Raw genomic sequence first — 21,387 nt, 5'->3', positions numbered from 1 at the left:
TACTGACACATTTTTAAGACAAAATAAACAATCCAATATACCGCGCTTGAAAGTAGCAGGCACAGCAAGAAGCCCTGGAGTGACTGCTGTGATTTCATAATGCAGTGGACCCACAATGCAGTGGACCCACAATGCAGTGGACCCTTGATCCCTCCTCCACCCCTACAGCACTGGTTAGATATCAATGTCATCACTCAGTAAAGCCTGTCACTCAGAGCAAATATGGATATTCTCAACTTCTTCCAAAAGAGAGGCAAAAAAGCAAGCAGGTTGTGGAGGTTAAGCAGGACGAGCAGGTTGTGCAAGTTAAGCAGGTTGAACAGGCAGCAGTGAATGAGGTGGAGAGGGCAGAACAGACTGAAATCATCCGTCGCAGCAGAGTTAGCCACAGGTTTACTACAGGTAAACATGCTTGGCCCATGTCTGTTATTATTACAGTTGAAGTCGGAAGTTTACATACACTTAGGTTGGAGTCATTCAAACTCGTTTTTTCAACCACTCCACACATTTCTTGTTAACAAACTATAGTTTTGGCAAATCGGTTAGGACATCTACTTTGTGCACGACACAAGTAATTTTTACAACAATTGTTTACAGATAGATTATTTCACTTATAATTCACTGTATCACAATTCCAGTGGGTCAGAAGTTTACATACAGTATATTGACTGTGTCTTTAAACAGCTTGGAAAATTCCAGAAAATGATGTAATGGATTTAGAAACTTCTGATAGGCTAATTGACATAATTTGAGTCAATTGGAGGTGTACCTGTGGATGTATTTCAAGGCCTACCTTCAAACTCAGTGCCTCTTTGCTTGACATTATGGGAAAATCAAAAGAAATCAAACAAGACCTCAGAAAAACAAATTGTAGACCTCCACAAGTCTGGTTCACCCTTGGGAGCAATTTCCAAACGCCTGAAGGTACCAAGTTCATCTCTACAAACAATAGTACGCAAGTATAAACACCATGGGACCACGCAGCCAACATACCGCTCAGGAAGGAGACGCGTTCTGTCTCCTAGAGATGAACGTACTTTGGTGCGAAAAGTGCAAATCAATCCCAGAACAACAGCAAAGGACCCTGTGAAGATGCTGGAGGAAACAGGTACAAAAGTATCTATATCCACAGTAAAACAAGTCCTATATCGACATAACCTGAAAGGCTGTTCAGCAAGGAAGAAGCCGCTGCTCCAAAATTGCCATAAAAAAGCCAGACTGCGGTTTGCAACTGCATATGGGGACAAAGATCATACTTTTTGGAGAAATGTCCACTGGTCAGATGAAACAAAAATAGAACTGTTTGGCCATAATGACCATCGTTATGTTTGGAGGAAAAAGGGGGAGGCTTGCAAGCCGAAGAACACCATCCCAACCGTGAAGCATGGGGGTGGCAGCATCATGTTGTGGGGGTGCTTTGCTGCAGGAGGGACTGGTGCACTTCACAAAATAGATAGCATCATGAAGTAACAAAATTATGTGGATATATCGAAGCAACATCTCAAGACATCAGTCAAGCTTGGTCGCAAATGGTCTTCCAAATTCACAATGACCCAAAGCATACTTCCAAATATGTGGCAAAATGGCTTAAGGACAACAATGTTAAGGTATTGGAGTGTCTCTGATCAGGCCCTACACCCAAACAAGGGCACTGCGTTCATCCACCTCTGGCCTGCTGGCCCCCCTACCTCTGCGGAAGCACAGTTCCCGCTCAGCCCAGTCAAAACTTTTTGCTGCAATGGCACCCCAATGGTGGAACAAGCTCCCTCACGACGCTAGGACAGCGGAGTCAATCACCACCTTCCGTAGACACCTGAAACCCCACCTCTTTAAGGAATACCTGGGATAGGATATAGTAATCCTTCTAACCCCCCCCCCCAAAAAAAGACATAGATGTACTATTGTAAAGTGGTTGTTCCACTGGATATCTTAAGGTGAATGCACCAATTTGTAAGTCACTCTGGATAAGAGCTTCTGCTAAATTACGTAAATGTAAATGTTAATGGCCATCACAACCATAACTTTAAAACTAACTACTGACATGTTGCTCCTCGACCTTGCTATTTTGCATATGAGCCAAGGAGGAGGACAGATGAAAACAGCAGGCCATTGAGCCATTAGAACAGCAGCAACCAGGGGTAGGGAAGAGGATCATTTAGGTGACCCAGCCCCAAAACAAGTTAAGCTACCCCTGTATCCCCTTGACCCCATTCTGATACAAAACTAGAGACACACCAGGCAAGACAGAGACAGCAACAGAGGAGTAGGCTTTTATGGAGAGAGACGCACCAGACAAGACAGAGAAAGCAACAGAAGAGTAGGATTTTATGGAGAGAGACGCACCAGACAAGACAGAGACAGCAACAGAAGAGTAGGATTTTATGGAGAGAGACGCACCAGACAAAACAGAGACAGCAACAGAAGAGTAGGATTTTATGGAGAGAGACACACCAGGCAAGACAGAGACAGCAACAGAAGAGTAGGCTTTTATAGAGAGAGATGCACCAGACAAAACAGTGACAGCAACAGAAGAGTAGCATTTGATGAAGGGAGACACAACTGACAAGACAGAGACAGCAACAGAATAATAGGATTTGATGGAGAGAGACGCACCAGACAAAACCGAGACATCAACAGAAGAGTAGGATAAGATGGAGAGACACCAGAAGAACAGAAGAGAATAGACAAAGGAGACAGTCACAAACAAGAATCTGAGACCACAACAGACAAAACCCAGACAGCAACAGACACAGAGACAGAAGAGGGCCGATGGAGAGAGAACAGAGGTGGGTTCAGCAGACTGTATCACCTCAAGCTGCTCTATAGATTCTAATTAGTTTCATTTATTTGCACAAACAGGTGAAAAACAGAAAGTTAAACATGGTTTACAAATAATTCCCAGGTGAGTTGTAAAAAAAACTGTGAAATTAATATTAAAAACAATTGTTTGCTTTTAGTGTGTGTGTGTGTGTGTGTGTGTGTGTGTGTGTGTGTGTGTGTGTGTGTGTGTGTGTGTGTGTGTGTGTGGTGTGTGTGTGTGTGTGTGTGTGTGTGAGAGAGAGAGGGTGATTCTGGTGCAGCGGGATTCTTTAATCAGTTTGACTCATTGAACAGGTCAGAGTGTATGTTTGAAGTTGGCGGGGTGATGTGAGGTGTTGGGTGTGCTGCAGACAAAGCGTTTTCCTTGATGGCCAAAAAGCGAAATTTAGTCTCATCTAAACAGAGTACCTTCTTCCACATGTTTTGGGAGTCTCCCACATGCCTTTTGGCGAACACCAAACGTGTTTGCTCATTTTTTCCTTTAAGCAATGGCTTTTTTTTCTCGGGCCAATCTTCCGTAAAGCCCAGCTCTGTGGAGTGTGTGGTTTAAAAGTGGTCCTATGGACAGATACTCCCATCTCCGCTCCAATGGCATACAGCATGGTCAAGGAAGGTTAATGTTTCCACCATTTTCGGACTACTGATTTACAACTACTTATTTCGAATTTAGAATTTAGAACCATGGAGAGTTACCGCAAGGCGCAAAGAAAACAGGTGCTTCCTCCACTATTCTACCACCATAGACTACCACACTATGAGTCATAATACCAGAGCGCCAAGTCGAGGTCCAAAAGGCTTCTGAACAGCTTCTACCCCCTCCCCCAAGCCATAAGACTCCTGAACAGCTAATCAAATGGCTGCCCAGACAATTCGCATCCCCCCCCCCCAACCCTTGCTACTCTCTGTTATTATCTATGCATAGTCACTTTAACCTACATGTACATATTACCTCAATTACCTCGACTAACCTGTGCCCCCTCACATACCCCCTGTACATAGCCTCACTACTGTTATTTTACTGCTGACTCTTTAAACATTTGTTGTTTAAATTTTGTACTTATCTATTTATTTATTTTTACATGTATTTTTTTTTGTTTAAATGCATTGTTGGTTAAGGGCTTGCAAGTAAGCATTTCACTGTAAGGTCTACACCTGTTGTATTCAGTATTTCACTGTAAGGTTGTGTTCAGTGTATGTGACAAAAAAAAATTGATTTGATTTAATACCACAAAAAACCTAGCGGTCAAACAAGGAAATGGTTTCAATAGTTTTTCCACCATTCATTTTTCCCATGGTGGATTTTAGAAACACATAAAATAAGTGCTGTGAAGTTTTGATAATTGTGTAATCCTCTCTGGGAAAAGGTGACTTTTTGTTGTTGTTGTATTTACCAAAAATGAAATGCTAATTAGTTGCTAATGTGGCTATCATAAAGAACTACAAATACCATGATGATCTGAACGAGGCTAAGGTAAGAATCTCTGGATTAACTATCTAATGTTAGCTCAATTTAGTAATGGATAAATACACTAAACTTCTTTAAATTGACAATTTTGTGAACTGTTTTGTGCAAGTTTTAATTTTGACATGATAACTGTTAGCAAAAGTGTCAGCTAGAGATGATGTGATGGAGCTTGCAGGGATTTGTAGTTTTGTATGATGTCTACTTTGATGGTAATCAGTATGTTTGGATATGAGAATAAATAGACCCGATTTATTGATAAAAGTCACCTTGTCCGAGAGAGATTTACATGGTCATCAAAACGTTGCGCCAGGGTAAGCTTACACGAAACACAGCCCTTATTTTAAAATTCTCTATTGGAAAAATGAGTGGTGAAAAAAAAACGATTGGAACCATTTCCCTGTTTGACTGCTAGGTTGTTAGGGTATTATGACACTTGTTAGGGTATTATGACACTTCCACTGTGGGGCTCATCTATGCTTAGTCTAACACAGTGACAACCACAGATAACAAAAATGATTTTAGTCCAATCAATGTCAGCTGAATATGATGTGGCTGTCCATGGTACTGATTTCTCTGTGTGTGTGTGTGTGTGGTGTGTGTGTGTGTGTGTGTGTGTGTGTGTGTGTGTGTGTGTGTGTGTGTGTGTGTGTGTGTGTGTGTGTGTGGGTTCGTGCAAGTAGAAAAAATATGTTGACTCACCCTACTTGCAGAGAAACGCCAATGCCATCCTCTTCTCTTTCATGTTGACTAAACGGTTTATGACTCTGTCATACACGCTTTTAGTTTTTTTGTTGTCCTAGGCTGCCTGGCTAAAATGCTTGTTCGATAGCCAAACGTCCTTCCATGGGCAACGGTGCACCAGGCCAGCTAGTTAACATTACCCTAACGTTAATACATCTAGCTACATGTTGAACTTCCATCCTCTCAGGCCAGGGGTACAATATATTTTTTTTAATGTATTTTTATTTAATTTTTTTACATTTATTTAATCTATGGTTAAATCAGAATCACCGTTTTAATCATTGGCCAGTATGAACAATTAAGTAAAACCACAGGAGATTGAAAAGATTTGGCATGGGTCCTCAGATCGTCAAAAGGTTCTACAGCTGCACCATCGAGAGCATCCTGACTGGTTGCATCCCTGCCTGGTATGGCAACTGCTCGGCCTCCAACCGCAAGGCACTACAGAGGGTAGTGCGTATGGCCTAGTACATCACTGGGGCCAAGCTTCCTGCCATCCAGGACCTCTATACCAGGTGGTGTCAGAGGAAGAACCTAAAAGTTGTCAAAGATTCCAGCCACACTAGTCATAGACTGTTCTCTCTGCTACTGCACGGCAAGCGGTTCCGGAGCGCCAAGTCCAGGTCCAAGAGGCTTCTTAACAGCTCTCACCCCCAAGACTCCTGAACATCTAATCAAATGGCTACCCAGACTATATGCATTGCCCCTCCCTCCCCCTCTTTTACACCGCTGCTACTCTCTGTTGTTATCATCTATGCATAGTCACTTTAATAACTCTACCTACATGTACATATTACCTCAACTAACCGGTGCCCCCACACATTGACTCTGTACCGGTACCCCCCTGTATATAGTCTCACTATTGTTATTTTACTGCTGCTCTTTAATTACTTGTACTTTCATTTCTTATTCTTATCCATATTTTTTTAACTGCATTGTTGGTTAAGGGCTCGTAAGTAAGCGTTTCACTGTAAGGTCTACACATGTTGTATTCGGCGCATGTGGCTAGTACAATTTGATTTGAAGTCCAAATCCATCCATTACTAATTTAGTAAAGGGACAATGTTAGCTAGCTAGCCAGCCACCGGAGGACAACGACACAATGAGATGCAACAATTCAAGTTTTCTGTCAATGACGTTTTTTAAAATGCAGTCTACTAGTCAGGCTGGCCAATGCCCACAATCCTTAGTTTCCATCCCTGGTTAGGAGTAAAACAATCCAAAATAACAATTTAGAACTGAATGATATATTGTTCATGATCAAAGTTCTCATAGATCATTACTCTGCATTGGCAACACAGTTTTAGTCTATCCACACATTATTGCCTAACTGGCTAACTGCAAACAACTTTATCCAAGTAAATGCATTTTAATGTCTTAATTTTGCCTTTTTCTGTAAATGTTCATGATTGCCAAGGGATATTTGTACGTTGTTAGCTTCATTAACCAATGGACACAATGATAGATTTCAATTTTATGTACTGGTATCAAGCAGTATGAAATGGATGATTGAGTGTTATGTCTTTATCTTTCAATTATCTTTCACAATCTTTCATCTTTCACAATAAGTGGTGATAAAAACAAACAGTAACATGGCTCTATTTTATTCCAGCAGTAAACAATCACTTTAGACCATAATGATTGGTTGATTGATTGAGCAAGTGGATAAATTCCCTCTGGGTGATGTAAATCAACTAAAGAATTACAAATATTCCCTCAGAGAAGGGATAAGGAGAGATACTGACATGCAGTGCCTTCAGAAAGTATTCATAGTCTTGTCTTTTACCACATTTGGTTGTGTTACAGCCTGAACTCCAAATGGATTAAAAACAAATTAAACATCTCACCCATCTACACACAATACCCCATAATGACAAAGTGAAAACATATTTTTAGATTTTAAGCAACTCCAGTTAGGTTATTGTCCTGCTGAAAGGTGAATTCATCTCCCAGTGTCTGGTGGAAAGCAGACTGAACCAGGTTTTCCTCTAGGATTTTGACTGTGCTAAGCTCTATTCTGTTTATTTTTTTATCCTGAAAAACTCCCCAGTCCTCAATGATTACAAGCATACCCATAACATGATGTAGCCACCACTATGCTTGAAAATATAGAGACTGGTACTCAGTAATGCGTTGTATTGGATTTGCACCAAACATAAGCCTCAGTATTCAGAACAAAAAGTGTATTGCGTTGCCATATTTTTTTTACAGTATTACTTTAGTGCCTTGTTGCAGAACAGGATGCATGTTTTGGAATATTTGTATTCTGTACAGGCTTCCTCCTTAACTCTGTCAATTAGGTTTAGTATTATGGAGTAACTACAATGTTGTTGATCCATCCTCAGTTTTCTCCTATCACAGCCATTAAACTCTGTAACTGTTTTAAAGTCACCATTGGCCTTACCTTCCTCTATGGCAGGTATTCCCCAGGGGTACACGCAATGCCGTCTGGGGTACGCCAAATCAAAATGTGATTCACATTCATTTAAAAAAAAATCCCTTCGCATTTTCAAACAGTCCATTTATATTGTCCAACGGGGCTATACATTTGGGTGAGATTTTTCTCTCGCCTGAGTCGCCTCGTTTCACATACAAAAAATTTAATTAAACCATCTAGTGTTCAGCGAAATAACAACACAATGTCAAATACAGGTAGCCTAGTCAAATAATTAACATCCAATCACATTAACCGTTTCTCTCTCGCGGGAATTCCACTAACGGTCCGTATGTAGCCAAACGTAGCTGCTGCTCATGTTGGTATCTGTACTGATGGAGCAAAAGCCATGACAGGGAGACAGTGGAGTGGTAACGCGCGTGCAAACAGTTGCTCCCGACGCTACTTGGGTACACTGCAGCATCCACCGAGAGGCTCTAACTGCCAAGGGAATGCCTGACAGCTTGAAAGAGAGTTTGGACACTACAGTGAAAATGGTTAACTTTGTTAAAGCAAGACCCCTGAACTTTTTGTGTATTTTCTGCACTATGCCAGGATATGGGCTGCGACCATGTAGCACTTTGAAAAACATACAGAGGTACACTGGTTATTAAGGGGCAAAGTATTGACACATGCTTTTAAATTGAGAGACGAGCTTAGTTTTCTTTACTGACCATAATATTCACTTGTCTGACCACTTGCATGATGATGAGTTTCTCACACGACTGGCCTATCTGGGTGATGTTTGATCTGAATCTAGGATTACAGGGACTCTCCTCAACTATATTCAATATGCGGGACAAAATTGAGCCTATGATTAAGAAGTTGGAGCTCTTTTCTCTCTGCATTAACAAGGACAACACACAGGTCTTTCCATCATTGTATGATTTTTTTGTGTGCAAATGAACTCAAGCTTATGGACAATGTCAAATGTGATAAAGCGAAGCACCTGAGTGAGTTGGATGACACAAACAACTGGATTCGTTATCCTTTTCATGCCCTGCCTCCAGTCCACTTACGATATCTGAACAAGAGAGCCTCATCGAACTTGCAACAAGCGGTTCTGCGAAAATTAAATTTAATCAGAAGCCACTGCCAGATTTCTGGATTGGGCTGCACTCAGATTATCCTGCCTTGGCAAATCTGCTGTTAAGATACTGATGCCCTTTGCAACCACATACCTATGTGAGAGTGGATTCTCGGCCCTCACTAGCATGAAAACTAAATACAGGCACAGACTGTGTGTGGAAAATGATTTAAGACTGAGACTCTCTCCAATACAACCCAACATTGCAGAGTTTTGTGCATCCTTTCAAGCACACCCTTCGCATTAACCTGTGGTGAGTCATTCACAATTTTCAATTAACAAATAAGGTTTTATATGTAAAATGTTTAAATAAAGAGCAAAATTATTGATTATTATTATTTGTGCCCTGGTCCTATAAGACCTCTTTGTCACTTCCTACGAGCCAGGTTGTGACAAAAAACTCACACTCATTCTTATGTTTTAATAAATGTATTGTATAGTGTGCGTGTGTGTGTGGCAGGCTTACAATGATGGCAAAAAACAACATTTGAGAGTGCGCTGACCCTGGTGCTAGAGGGGGTACAGCTGGAGGTTGAATGTTTGAAGGGGTACGGGACTATAAAACGTTTGGGAACCACTGCTGTAGACGGTCAGAGAGATGAGAGGAGATGACAAACAAAAGGGGTTGAATATATATATATTTTTTTTAATAAATGTATAAACATTTCAAAAAACATAATTCCACTTTGACATATCGGGGTATTGTGTATAGGCCAGTGACACACAATCTCAATTTAATCCACTATAAATTCATGCTGTAACACAACAAAACGTGTAAAAAGTCCAAGAGCTATGAATACTTTCTGAAGGCACTGTATACACCTTTCAAACCAAGACAGGTTTTTTTTTTTCATCAACTTTAGCATCCCGCCAACTTTTGACAACTTTTCTTTATACTGTATTTGAAAGGTATTGCTGGCGACAAAAGCCTATACTTTTATTTCCACCAACCAACCTAATCATGACTGCAATAAAGTTGTGCCTACGGCTTAGTCTGAAATGTTGCTGTAATGCTGAGGCGGCATTGGCACTTACTACCCTCTTAAGCTGTTGTTGATTGCTAGGCAGCGCTCCTTACTACCATCCTCCTGGCAGTTGTAAACTTTGAGAGAAATATCACTTCACCAAGTCTCTTCACATAGCCCACCATATTAAATGGTTTTCTACACCACAACTGTATGGATCCGTAATGAATTACTGTGGGAATAAATGTCACTGACTGATGAAAAATACTGGAATAAAATAGGCTAATGCCATTGAAGTCGTCACATTGTTGTTTTCTGAAACTCCCAAAGTATCCAAATTGATTTTAATACATTTGATTGAAGCAATAGCCTACCTTTGTGTGGTCAATTACTTTCAGCATCCTTTCATGCTGCTTTTAGACAAGAGTGGGGTCTTGATAAATCAATCAATGTCAGATTTTTATTTTCACAGAATCTCTGTTTTGGATATTAGTTAGGCTACAATTAGGTTGTGGAAATGTTAGCTACAGTAAATTGTATATTTGGTTAATTCTCTAGCTGGCAAGTGGAGGGGGTATAGCTCATCTACCACTGATGAGAAACATTTAGCATGCTATAATGTAGCCTAAATAGGCAACTCCAAAAGCCCTCAGAGGTTGTGAAATATGAACACGAGACTCAAATGCTTTGAAAATATAGATTGCTATTATTTTCTCAGCCAGGTCACCAGTGAAACAAGTCAGCATTCCACGTCCATCCATGTCTGTGGACCTCGGGGGATAACGTGGGAACTAACGCCTAAGGGCAACACTGTTACCTTCAAGTAGGTTTAAGCATCTGCCTCTGATTCCAAAGGTTGCAAGGTTGTATCCAGCGTTAGAAAGATGTTTTAGATTATTTTGTTTTAATGTTTGGTACGACTTCGAAATGTGACGTTTGAGAAACGTGGAGTCTGTGAAAACTAGTTTCTGGTAGATGTTCTATTGGTATCATGATGAAGATACTCTCAATGTATGACCCTTTACACCTGCTCCCTAACAAAGCAGAGTGAGGGTATGACCCTTTACACCTGCTCCCTAACAAAGCAGAGTGAGGGTATGACCCTTTACACCTGCTCCCTAACAAAGCAGAGTGAGGGTATGAAAGATATGAAACATGGATAAAAATATATATAATTGGCTTGCCTTGGGCTCTGTTTTTAAAATATAACTTTTTATATATATATATATGTGTGTGTGTGTGTGTGTATGACAGTGGTTCCACACTTTGCCATGACGCACGTTGCGTGAGAAAAATATTATTTGTATTTGATGTTATATTTCATTATGTTCTTAGCCTACTATAAAATGTGTGTTGACTCAGATCAGGTTAGCCTAACAGTGTGTCTTGTCAAAACAACTATTGATTTAATATGCACGGCACAGCCATCTAGGCTGCACAGACCAGTAAACTCAAAAATATGCCATTCTATTCTTTTGAAAATACATTTTATTAGTCTTAAAATGTTTTATAGGACCTGCCTAAAACAAATTAATAATGGATATTCTCAGTGTTGGTGTATATTCAATGGATTTACTAAAAACAGACGTCCACCCACATCCGCCCAAGTCTACTCCCACTCCTACGCTTGCCGACATGTGCACGGGAGATATGAAAGGCTTATCCCAGCAAAAATGTGGTAAAATTGGATGAATTGGGCTCTAAAAAACAATGGCATATATATATATATATTTTACAGGCAACATACCGTAAAATCTGCCTGTAAAAAGGTAAAGAACATTATAAATAAGCTCAGGGGATTTTCCTTTATATTGTATAACCTGACGTAGAATAACTCTGGGCACTAGTTAAAGGCAATACAGTTAAAGTTAACAGTTAAAATCTAACTAGGGCCCAGTCTGGAATATTCCTGGCTCTTACTTTTGAGACCCAGACAGATTATATTTTATTTACAACTTCTGTGTTTTCCCTAACAAACCCACACGACTATGCCTTTCCAACTCTGAGTGAGGAGAATGCCCGGCTGTCTGTCTGTCACCTGGGGAGCAATTAACATTTTTCAGATGTGAGACTTGGTTCCCTTTCAGTCCGTCACTCGGTATTAACAACCAATCATATACACCTGAAGAAAACCATAAAACACCAACGGGCCAATGAATGCAGAGCCCTGCCTTCCTGGTGAAACACTGGGGTTGACATTCATTTCCTACATTTTTTTTGCTCTTCAACTCACCTGAAAGAGAACGTCTCATACACTTTACAAGCACGCAAAGACTACGAGATTCAGCTCTGACTTAGGTGTCTGTTAGTGGTGAGAGAATACTTGTCCCCTTGATGTTGCGAAATTTGGGTCTTGGTATTGCTTTTTGTGCTTGCTAAACGTCTACCACTTCTTCTCTGTTTGTGTAGCCAGTGCTTCCTCACTTGAGTAAGATAGCCAGTGGTAAGAGTAAGTTCAAAAGGCTATCCATATGGATTTTAACCTCCGACCGTGCCCCAGGGCTTGTGGTTTCACAGTGAAAGTTAAAGATACTCACAAGTGTTGTCCTGTTTGCCTGGGGTTGAAACAGACTAAGGCTGCCTTGGCTCGGGCCAGTTCTTGTGACCGGTGTCACCGGCTGAATTAAGACTTTGTTGTACGTTGAACTCTCTTTGAAAAAAATGAACTGTATGCGGCGACCTTAGGGAAATAAAGGCTGTTTGGTCCCGGAGGACCAGTGTCATCTCTAGTTGATGTTGTCACAAATAGCCTACCAAAGCAAGGGGAATGTGTATTGGGCGAGTCAATTTCACCGAAGGTGTGTTGGAATTCATGCAGTCCCTTCCGAAGATAAGCAAAAAACAGGAAGTAGCAGTACTTTCTTGCTGTGTTCACGTCCTTTTGGGAACTCATGCAATACGACCTTCCTGCTAGGAAAATGCACTTGAACGCCCCACAAACTCTTGATTATGACAAGGAGACTTATGATATCTGGAACCCAGATAGGGCTTTGATGTTATGCACCACTGAGAAGGACGAACAGCTCCTTTTTTTTGTCTGTCAACAGTGACATTTTGGTCTTACCCTATGGCCTATGGCAGGGTTTCCCAAACTCGGTCTTCGGGACCCTAAGAGGTGCACATTTAAGTTTCTGCCCTAGCAAATCTGTGTTGTGTTAAGGCAAAACCCCAAAACGTGCCCACCTTAGGGTCCTGAGGACCGAGTTTAAGAAATTTGACTCATGGTGTCTAAGGGTAGCCGCTTCGGCAGCTAATACATTTGGTGCGTCCCAGCAATTGGTTCATGTCAGCTCAGGGATTCAATCTTGCAACCTTTCGGTTACTAGTCCAACGCTCTAACCACTAGGCTACCTGCCGCCCCACATCCTCACCACAAAATATTTCTGAGGTTTCACTTCAAGGACACCCTCTATGAGGGGATTTGTATACATTTAAGTGATTTTTGAGGGTTGGTGGTAGGTTGAAAGACTTCCTCCTTTTCATAGCTCTTTGGTGGGACATTTTGATGTTCTTGCAAGAGTTTTTTTTTATTTAATAAAAACATTTATTTTTCCACAGGTTTATTTATATGGCAGCCATTTTGGCATGTCACACTTGGATTGACGGCTCTACCCCGGGGTCTCATCCTCTGGTAGTGCGGTTCCTGAAAGGAGCGCGTCGCCTCAGACCAGTGTCTAAGCCAATGGCACCGACCTGTGACCTGGTCTTGGTCCTGGACACTCTGTGACAGCCTCCGTTGGAGTCTCAGGTCCTGATGGTTTTTTCATTTAAGACCGCCCTGCTCATGGACTTGGCATTAACCAAGTGCGGTTGGGATCTCCACATGCTGTCAGTACACACTTTGTTTGGAGTTTGTGCCTGGCGACTCCAAAGTGAAGTTACATCCTAATACAGACCCCAAGGTTATATCTAGATTTGACAGGTCTCTGGTTTTCCAGCTCTCGCTTTCTTACCTCCTCCGTTTGCTTCTAGTAAACAACAGAGGTTGCATGGCCTACGCATGTACAGTGCATTCGGAAAGTATTCAGACCCCTTCCCATTGTCAACATTATGTTATAGCCTTATTCTAAAATGGATTAAATTAGATTTTTTTCTCATCAATCTACACACAATACCCCACAATGACATAAGATTTTTGGCACATTTATAACAGACATAAGTTTGCTATGAGACTCGAAATTTAGCTCAGCTGCATCTAGTTTCCATTGATCATCCTTGAGATGTTTCTATAACTTGATTGGAGTCCACCTGTGGTAAATTCAATTCATTAGACATGATTTGGAAAGGCACACACCTGTCTATATAAGGTCCCACAGTTGACAGTGCATGTCAGAGCAAAAACCAAGCCATGAGGTCAAAGGAATTGTACTTAGAGCTCTGACACAGGATTGTGTCGAGGTACAGATATGGGGAAGGTTACCAACACATTTCTGCAGAATTTAAGGTCCCCAAAAACACAGTGGCCCCCATCATTCTTAAATGGAAGAAGTTTGGAACCACCAAGACTCTTCCTAGAGCTGGCCCTCTGGCCAAACTGAGCAATCGTGGAAGAAGGGCCTTGGTCAGGGAGGTGAAAAAGCTTGTAGCGTCATACCCAAGAAGAATCGAGGCTGTAATTGCTGCCAAAGGTGTTTCAACAAAGTACTGAGTAAAGGGTCTGAACAGTTATGTAAATGTGATATTTCAAGTTTAAATTTTTTATACATTTACAAAACCAGTTTTTGCTTTGTCATTATGGGGTATTGTGTGTAGATGGATGAGGGAAAACATTTTTTTTAATCAATTTCAGAATAAGGCTGTTACGTAACAAAATATGTGAAAAGTCAAGGGGTCTGAATACTTTCTGAATGCACTCTATATAGATACTGTAGGAACGAGGACATCTGCGTTTGTGACCAGCTTTTTGTCTGTTTTGCTAATCCAGCTCGGAGTAGGGCGCTTTCTAAGCAGTGTCTTTCTCATTGGATTGTGGAGGCCATCTCCAAGGTGTGACAGCAAAGGACAAGGATTGCCTAGCACTGTGCGTGTCCATTCCAGTAGGGGTGTGGCGGCTTCTTGGGTGTTGTTCAGGGGGCATGACGATTGGTGATATCTGTGCTGCAGCGAATTGGTTTCCTACATACTTTTTTTGTGAAGTTTTATCGCTTGGATGTAACTGCACCCAGTGTGGCTCATAGTGTTCTTAGGGCTGGTTCCTGCAGTGGGTGTTAAGGATCACGCAGGCTGCACATTTATCCGGGTAACCACCGTTTCCTTCTGAGTTTGAGCCTTGGGCTGCCTTGATCTATGGCAGTGTGCAGAGTGTGCATTTCTGAATGGTTACCACAGTTTCCCTGTGGGTTTAAGACTTGTGCTGCTGTGACAGCTTGCAAGCACAGTTTCCAGGTTACTGCAGGTTTCTTTGTGAGTTTGAGCCTCGGGCTGCCTTTTTTTCATTGACTCTGGTTGATGCTATGCAGCACGCGTGTGCGCTTTACCAAGTCAAGACTGGTGTTCTGTTGTTTTGGACTTGCGGTTCCTTGTATAAGTTATGACATTTCAGTCTCGCAAGGTAAATATTGTTCTTGGGACAGTGGGGCCTACAGACTTGGGCTGTAGTGGCAGCGTGTCAATGTGCATAGCCAAGTTGCAGCAGGTTCGGGTTCCCTATACTGGGCTCTGACAGTTCAATCTTCTCAGGTAAGTATTAGTGAAAAAGGAGCCTTCTGTAACCCCTTTTTTGGAGCCGGTGGAAACAGTGTGTTCTTGGGTTGCCGTGGGCTTCCTAGTTTGGTACCCTCTGAGCTAGCTTGGGGGCGTGATTGTATCTCCCCATAGTATGTTATACAGAGTGACTGACTGAAAAGGAACGTACATTTATGAATACAACTACTGTTCCCTGGAGGAGAGAACGAGGTATAACGTATTTCGACCCTGCTCCGTCAGGGGGTTTGGGCTCGCTGAAGAGCAGTACTGAATTGAGGAAATGAATGCGAGCCCTGGTGTTATAGCCAGGAAGGCAGGGCGGGCTCTTTTTTTCATTGGCGCGCTGGGCAAGTGTTAAGTTTTTAGTTTTCTTCAGGTGAATATGATTAGTCGTTGACTCCCATGGTATGTTATAACCTGTTCCCTCCAGTAGTTACACAAAACTATACGTTCTGGGTGCAGAGATTGGTCGTGTTTTAATACATTCTAGTCTCGGTAGTAGTCATTTAATATAATTCTTTCTAGCCACGAGCAAAAGTCACCAAATCAATAATTTACATGGAACACCATATCATATAGAACAGAATACAGGGAACTATGCTGCGATCTTTTTAAATCATTCAACGCTTGTTTTAAGTGATGTCACCTCTAAAAGCTAGAACTGGGCATGAGGTCCCTAGTTTTACCATACATGAATATGATATCATTTTCACCGGGTGTGCATCACAAATGGCACCTTATTCCTTACATAGTACACTACTGTAGACCAGAGCCCTATGACACCCTATTCCCTACATAGTGCACTACTTTAGACCAGAGCCCTATGACACCCTATTCCCTACATAGTGCACTACTTTAGACCAGAGCCCTATGGCACCCTATTCTCTATATAGTACACTACTTTAGACCAGAGCCCTATGGCACCCTATTCCCTACATAGTGCACTACTTTTGGCACCCTATGTAGTGAAAATAGGGCTCTGGTCAAAATGTGTGCACTATGTAGTGGATAGGGTTCCCTTTGTGATGCGTTTTAGGGGTTTAGCCACTTAGCCACAGGGTCTTTTTTTAAAAACGATGAAATAAATGTTGAATAATGTCAACTCTGAGCTGGTAATCTCTTACAGTGGAGGTATATAGTAGTTTATCTAGTACCAGTTTCTATAGCGACGCTCTCTCGGCAACAACATTGTGCCGAACTGTTCCAAATGGTATTATGATTACATTGACTCTCGTCAAGTCTTGTAAATGCCACTGTCTGATATAAACACACGTACATGCTCCACACACACACACGCACACGCACACAATCTATTTCTTTTTAAGGTGATTGACATGCTCCACATCTTCCAATCTGTCTCAGTTAGGAACATTGCTGTAGGACTGAATGAGAAACAGTGACTAGCGCAATAATGGGACCAGGGATATCTGATCTGCAGTCAGTAACGGGACCAGGGTAATCTGATCTGCAGTCAGTAATGGGACCAGGGATATCTGATCTGCGGTCAGTAATGGGACCAGGGTAATCTGATCTGCAGTCAGTAATGGGACCAGGGATATCTGATATACGGTCAGTAATGGGACCAGGGATATCTGATCTACGGTCAGTAATGGGACCAGAGATATCTGATCTGCAGTCAGTAATGGGACCAGGGATATCTGATCTGCAGTCAGTAATGGGACCAGGGATATCTGATCTGCGGTCAGTAATGGGACCAGGGATATCTGATCTATGGTCAGTAATGGGACCAGGGATATCTGATCTGCGGTCAGTAATGGGACCAGGGATATCTGATCTGCGGTCAGTAACGGGACCAGGGATATCTGATCTACAGTCCATTACTTACACTACATATACAGACTGGCTGACATTTCCAACACTTTCAGGGACATGGCAGATCAATATTTACTAATTATCTACAATACTTAGTTCCTTGAGGGGTCAGATGTGACGGGATATTTGAAAGTGTTGGTATCACACGAAGAACAACAAATTAACAACAAGTTTAACAACTAGTAAACATCAATGTTTGTAAATTACCCAATTTGAGCAACCTGGTCTCAGAGCATTTCATATTATTTTGTACATAAATTCAAGATACTCCATTTAATATGATATGTTCTGTTTCGTATGGTATGTGTCAATTTGTGGATGTCCATCACCCATTTTGTATGATATGTTAGGAATTACAATTCATATTATATGCTATGAATTTGCAAAACATATTACATGTTACCAGGTCTAGCTAGGTGGCTAATGTTAGTTAGCTGGCTAACATTGTCTAGGCCAGGGGTTAGGGTTAAGTTTAGGAGTTAGGTTAGGGTTAGCTAAAATGATTAAGGTTAGGGTTAAGTTTAGGGGAAGGGTTAGCTTACATGCTAAGTAGTTGCAAAGGTGCTAATTAGCTAAAATGCTAAAGTTGTCCTTGATTAGAATTTGCAACCAATGGGTTGCTAGATGTTCGCGTTATATGCCAACTCATCTACCCTGACCAACCACCCTACTTTAGTTTTTGCCTTAAAAAAGTAATCATCTGTCTTATGTAACCATACCAAACATAACATATCATAACATATCATACTACTTGAGTGTCTCGGATTTACAATTAGTAAGGTACATGTCATGTCCGGACCAGTAAAGGGGTTATTTGTTATTGTAGTTTGGTCAGGACGTGGCAAGGGGGTGTTTGTTTAGAGGGTTTCGGGGTTTTTGGGTTATGTTCTAGGTTAGTGTATTTCTATGTTAGATCTAGGTTGTTTAGTTCTATGTTTAGTTTATTGGGATTGGCCTTCAATTGGAGGCAGCTGTTCCTCGTTGCCTCTGATTGAAGGTCCTATGTATAGGGGTGTGTTTGTAATGGGAATTGTGGGTAGTTGTCTCCTGTTTAGTGTCTATGCACCTGATAGGACTGTTAGTGTCGTTTGTTGTCTAGTATTTGTGTTTTTCTTTTCTTTTAAATTTAATAAAGAAGGTGTGTGTACACGTTCCTGCTGCACCTTGGTCCACTCCTCGTGACAGTACGTCTGGTATAGACCGCTGTGGATTCAGAATACACTGTCAGATGGGGGTTATTCTTACGATTCCAATATACTTTCCCTTTTTCATTTACTGTATATTGACCATCACAATATGCCACGGTCCAGTAGAGCCGAAGATAAATACGGCAAGCGTTACCGGAGCGCCAAGATATAGGACCAAAAGGCTCCTTAACAGCTTCTACCCCCAAACCATAAGAGTGTTGAACAATTAATCAAATGGCCACCCGGACTATTTACATTGACACCCCCCCCCCTCCATTTGTTTTTTACACTGCTGCTACTCGCTGTTTATTATCTATTCATAGTCACTTCACCCCTACCTACATGTACAAATTACCTCGACTGACCTGTACCCCTGCACACTGACTCGGTACCGGTACCCACTGTATATAGCCTCGTTATTGTTATTTTAATGTGTTACTTTAAAAAAATATATATATATCATTAGTTTATTTGGTAAATATTTTCTTGACTCTTCTTGAACGGCACTGTTGGTTAAGGGCTAGTAAGTAAGCATTTCATGGTCTACACTGTGACTAATAAAGTTTGATTTGATAGGAAGAGAGGCAAGGAGGAGAGGCAAAGAGGAGAGGCAAAGAGGAGAGGCGAAGAGGAGAGGCGAAGAGGAGAGGCGAAGAGGAGAGGCGAAGAGGAGAAGAAGAGAGGAAAGGAGGAGAGGCAAAGAGGAGAGGAGAGGTGAAGAGGCGAGGCGAAGAGGAGAGGCGAAGAGGAGAAGAAGAGAGGAAAGGAGGAGAGGCAAAGAGGAGAGGAGAGGCGAAGAGGAGAGGCGAAGAGGAGAGGCGAAGAGGAGAGGCGAAGAGGAGAGGCGAAGAGGAGAGGAGAAGAAGAGAGGAGAGGAGGAGAGGAGAGGAAAGGAGGAGAGGAGGAGTCTTCATCTGCTGTCATTGTGCCTCCATCGTACACTCTCTTATCGCTCTCAGCCAGACCCCCACCTCTCTCTCTCTCTCTCTCTCTCTCTCCTGCCTTTACACTAACACTAGCCACAGCTTAGATTGTGCCAACAAACACAATTACATGTAAATCATCTTTCTGCTCTTACCATATGTTAATGCAATAGGCTTCATGCTTTTATGTTCCGACATTTATATTTGAGTAATTTGGCATAAACTGTTATCTAGAGCGAATTACAGTCAGTGCATCTAACTAAGGTAAGACCACATATATAACAAGTAAAAAGCAGTTACCACAGATACCATTGGTGGTAAGAAAAGACGAGCGTGTGTGTGTGTGTGTGTGTGTGTGTGTGTGTGTGTGTGTGTGTGTGTGTGTGTGTTAGAAGATAAGAGGTAAGGTATTATAAGGAAAGAACGGGGAAGAAGTAGGTACTTACTCCGCCTGTACAACGAATATCGGCTCTTCAGGTCTCAGGCAAAGTTATGTGGTTTTATCAAACCACCTTCCGGACCGGTTGGAACTATTCTCATACATGAGATTCAGGTTCATTTTTAGAAGGTAAATACATTAACTCCTTGAATTCCTCCTGCTTATTGTTGCATAGAAATAAAAATAGATTTTTGTTTGTGTTTTCTTTTACCAGTGGGTCTCTATTGTGTCTTTAGATCTGGGGTTCTTGTGGTAGGAGGCCTTAGATGTCCTCACAAGTCATGTAGGGGTGAACTTGGAACCATGGTGGGTGTAGACTAGTTACTGAAGGGGTGAATGTGGAGCCATGGTGAGTGTACTCCTACCAAGACCCGTGCCTTTCCTCCCACTCACCACACCGTTGGAACTCCATTGCTGACAATCTCAGGGCTTCTCAGACTGTTTGGGCTTTTTAAGCAGGCCTTAAGACCCCTCTCTATTGGCTGGCCCACACTTCCTCCCAGACTCCTCTCTATTTGCTGGCCCACCCTTCCTCCTAGACTCGTTTTCTAGGGGTTCCATTCAATCAGATCAGCTTCAGCCGACATCCGCATAGCGGTTGTTTTGGCAGTGCCGGAGGTGGAGCTATATTACAGCTGTCAAATCCACAAGCGGCTACCGGCATTATACTTAAACCGGACATTGCCATTGGCTGCACGGAGTCACATAAAGAGAAATCTCATGCAGCCTTGTTTACAAGATCGAACTGGAATGTGAGATGTAATCTACACCTCGAATAGATGATAGAAACCTTAATAATTTTATTTAATGATTTAAAATTTGAAAGTCATTATTTCAGTATAGCCTACATTTTCTTGTTGTATGAAGCTACTGTTTAGTGTCTAAACCATGATGTATGAAAAAAATTACAAATAAAAACAGAAAAGTGGTGAGTGCACATGTATTCACCCCCTTTGCTATAAATAAGATTTGGTGCAACCAATTACCTTCAGAAGTCACATAATTAGTTATATAAAAAACATCTGTGTGCAATATAAGCATCACATGATCTCAGTAGATATACACCAGTTTTGAAAGGCCCCAGAGTCTGCAACACCACTAAGCAAGTGGCACCATGAAGACCAAGGAGCTCTCCAAACAGGTCAGGGACAAAGTTGTGGAGAAGTACAGATCAGGGTTGGCTTATAAAAAAATATCAGAAACTTTGAACATCACACAGAGCACCATTAAATCCATTATAAAAAAATTGGAAAGAATATGGCACCACAACAAACCTGCAAGAGAGTGCCACCCACCAAAACTCACAGACCAGGCAAGGAGGGCATTAATCAGAGAGGCAACAAAGAGACCAAAGATAACCCTGAAAGAGCTGCAAAGCTCCACAGCGGATATTGGAGTATCTGTCCATAGGACCAGTTTAAGCCGTACACTCCACGGAGCTGGGCTTTATGGAAGAGTGGCCTGAAAAAAGTCATTGCTTAAAGAAAAAAATAAGCAAACACATTTGGTGTTCGCTAAAAGGCATATGGGAGACTCCCCAAACATGTGGAAAAAGGTATTCTGGTCAGATGAGACTCAAATTGAGCTTTTTGGTCATCAAGGAAAACACTATGTCTGGCTATGTCTGGCTTAAACCCAACACATCTCATCACCCCGAGAAGACCATCCCCACAGTGAAGCATGGTGGTAGCAGCATCATGCTGTGGGGATGTTTTTCATCGGCAGGGACTGGGAAACTGGTCAGAATTCAAGGAATGGTGGGTGGCGCTAAATACAGGGAAATTCTTTAGGGAAACCTGTTTCAGTCT

General features: G+C 41.8%; 1 protein-coding gene across 1 annotated transcript in view; it reads right to left on the bottom strand.

Annotated features, from left to right (window-relative positions):
• LOC115207272 (metabotropic glutamate receptor 7-like) overlaps window positions 1–21,387 on the bottom strand; it is a 361,353-nt gene that overhangs the window by 81,303 nt on the left and 258,663 nt on the right. The gene's annotated exons all lie outside the window — the stretch shown is intronic.

The sequence above is a fragment of the Salmo trutta genome, chromosome 14 (genome assembly GCF_901001165.1).
Source record: "Salmo trutta chromosome 14, fSalTru1.1, whole genome shotgun sequence".
NCBI classification, from domain to species: domain Eukaryota; kingdom Metazoa; phylum Chordata; class Actinopteri; order Salmoniformes; family Salmonidae; genus Salmo; species Salmo trutta.
Note: the sequence above shows the minus strand (reverse complement) of the source record. Positions and strands in the feature narration are given on the sequence as shown.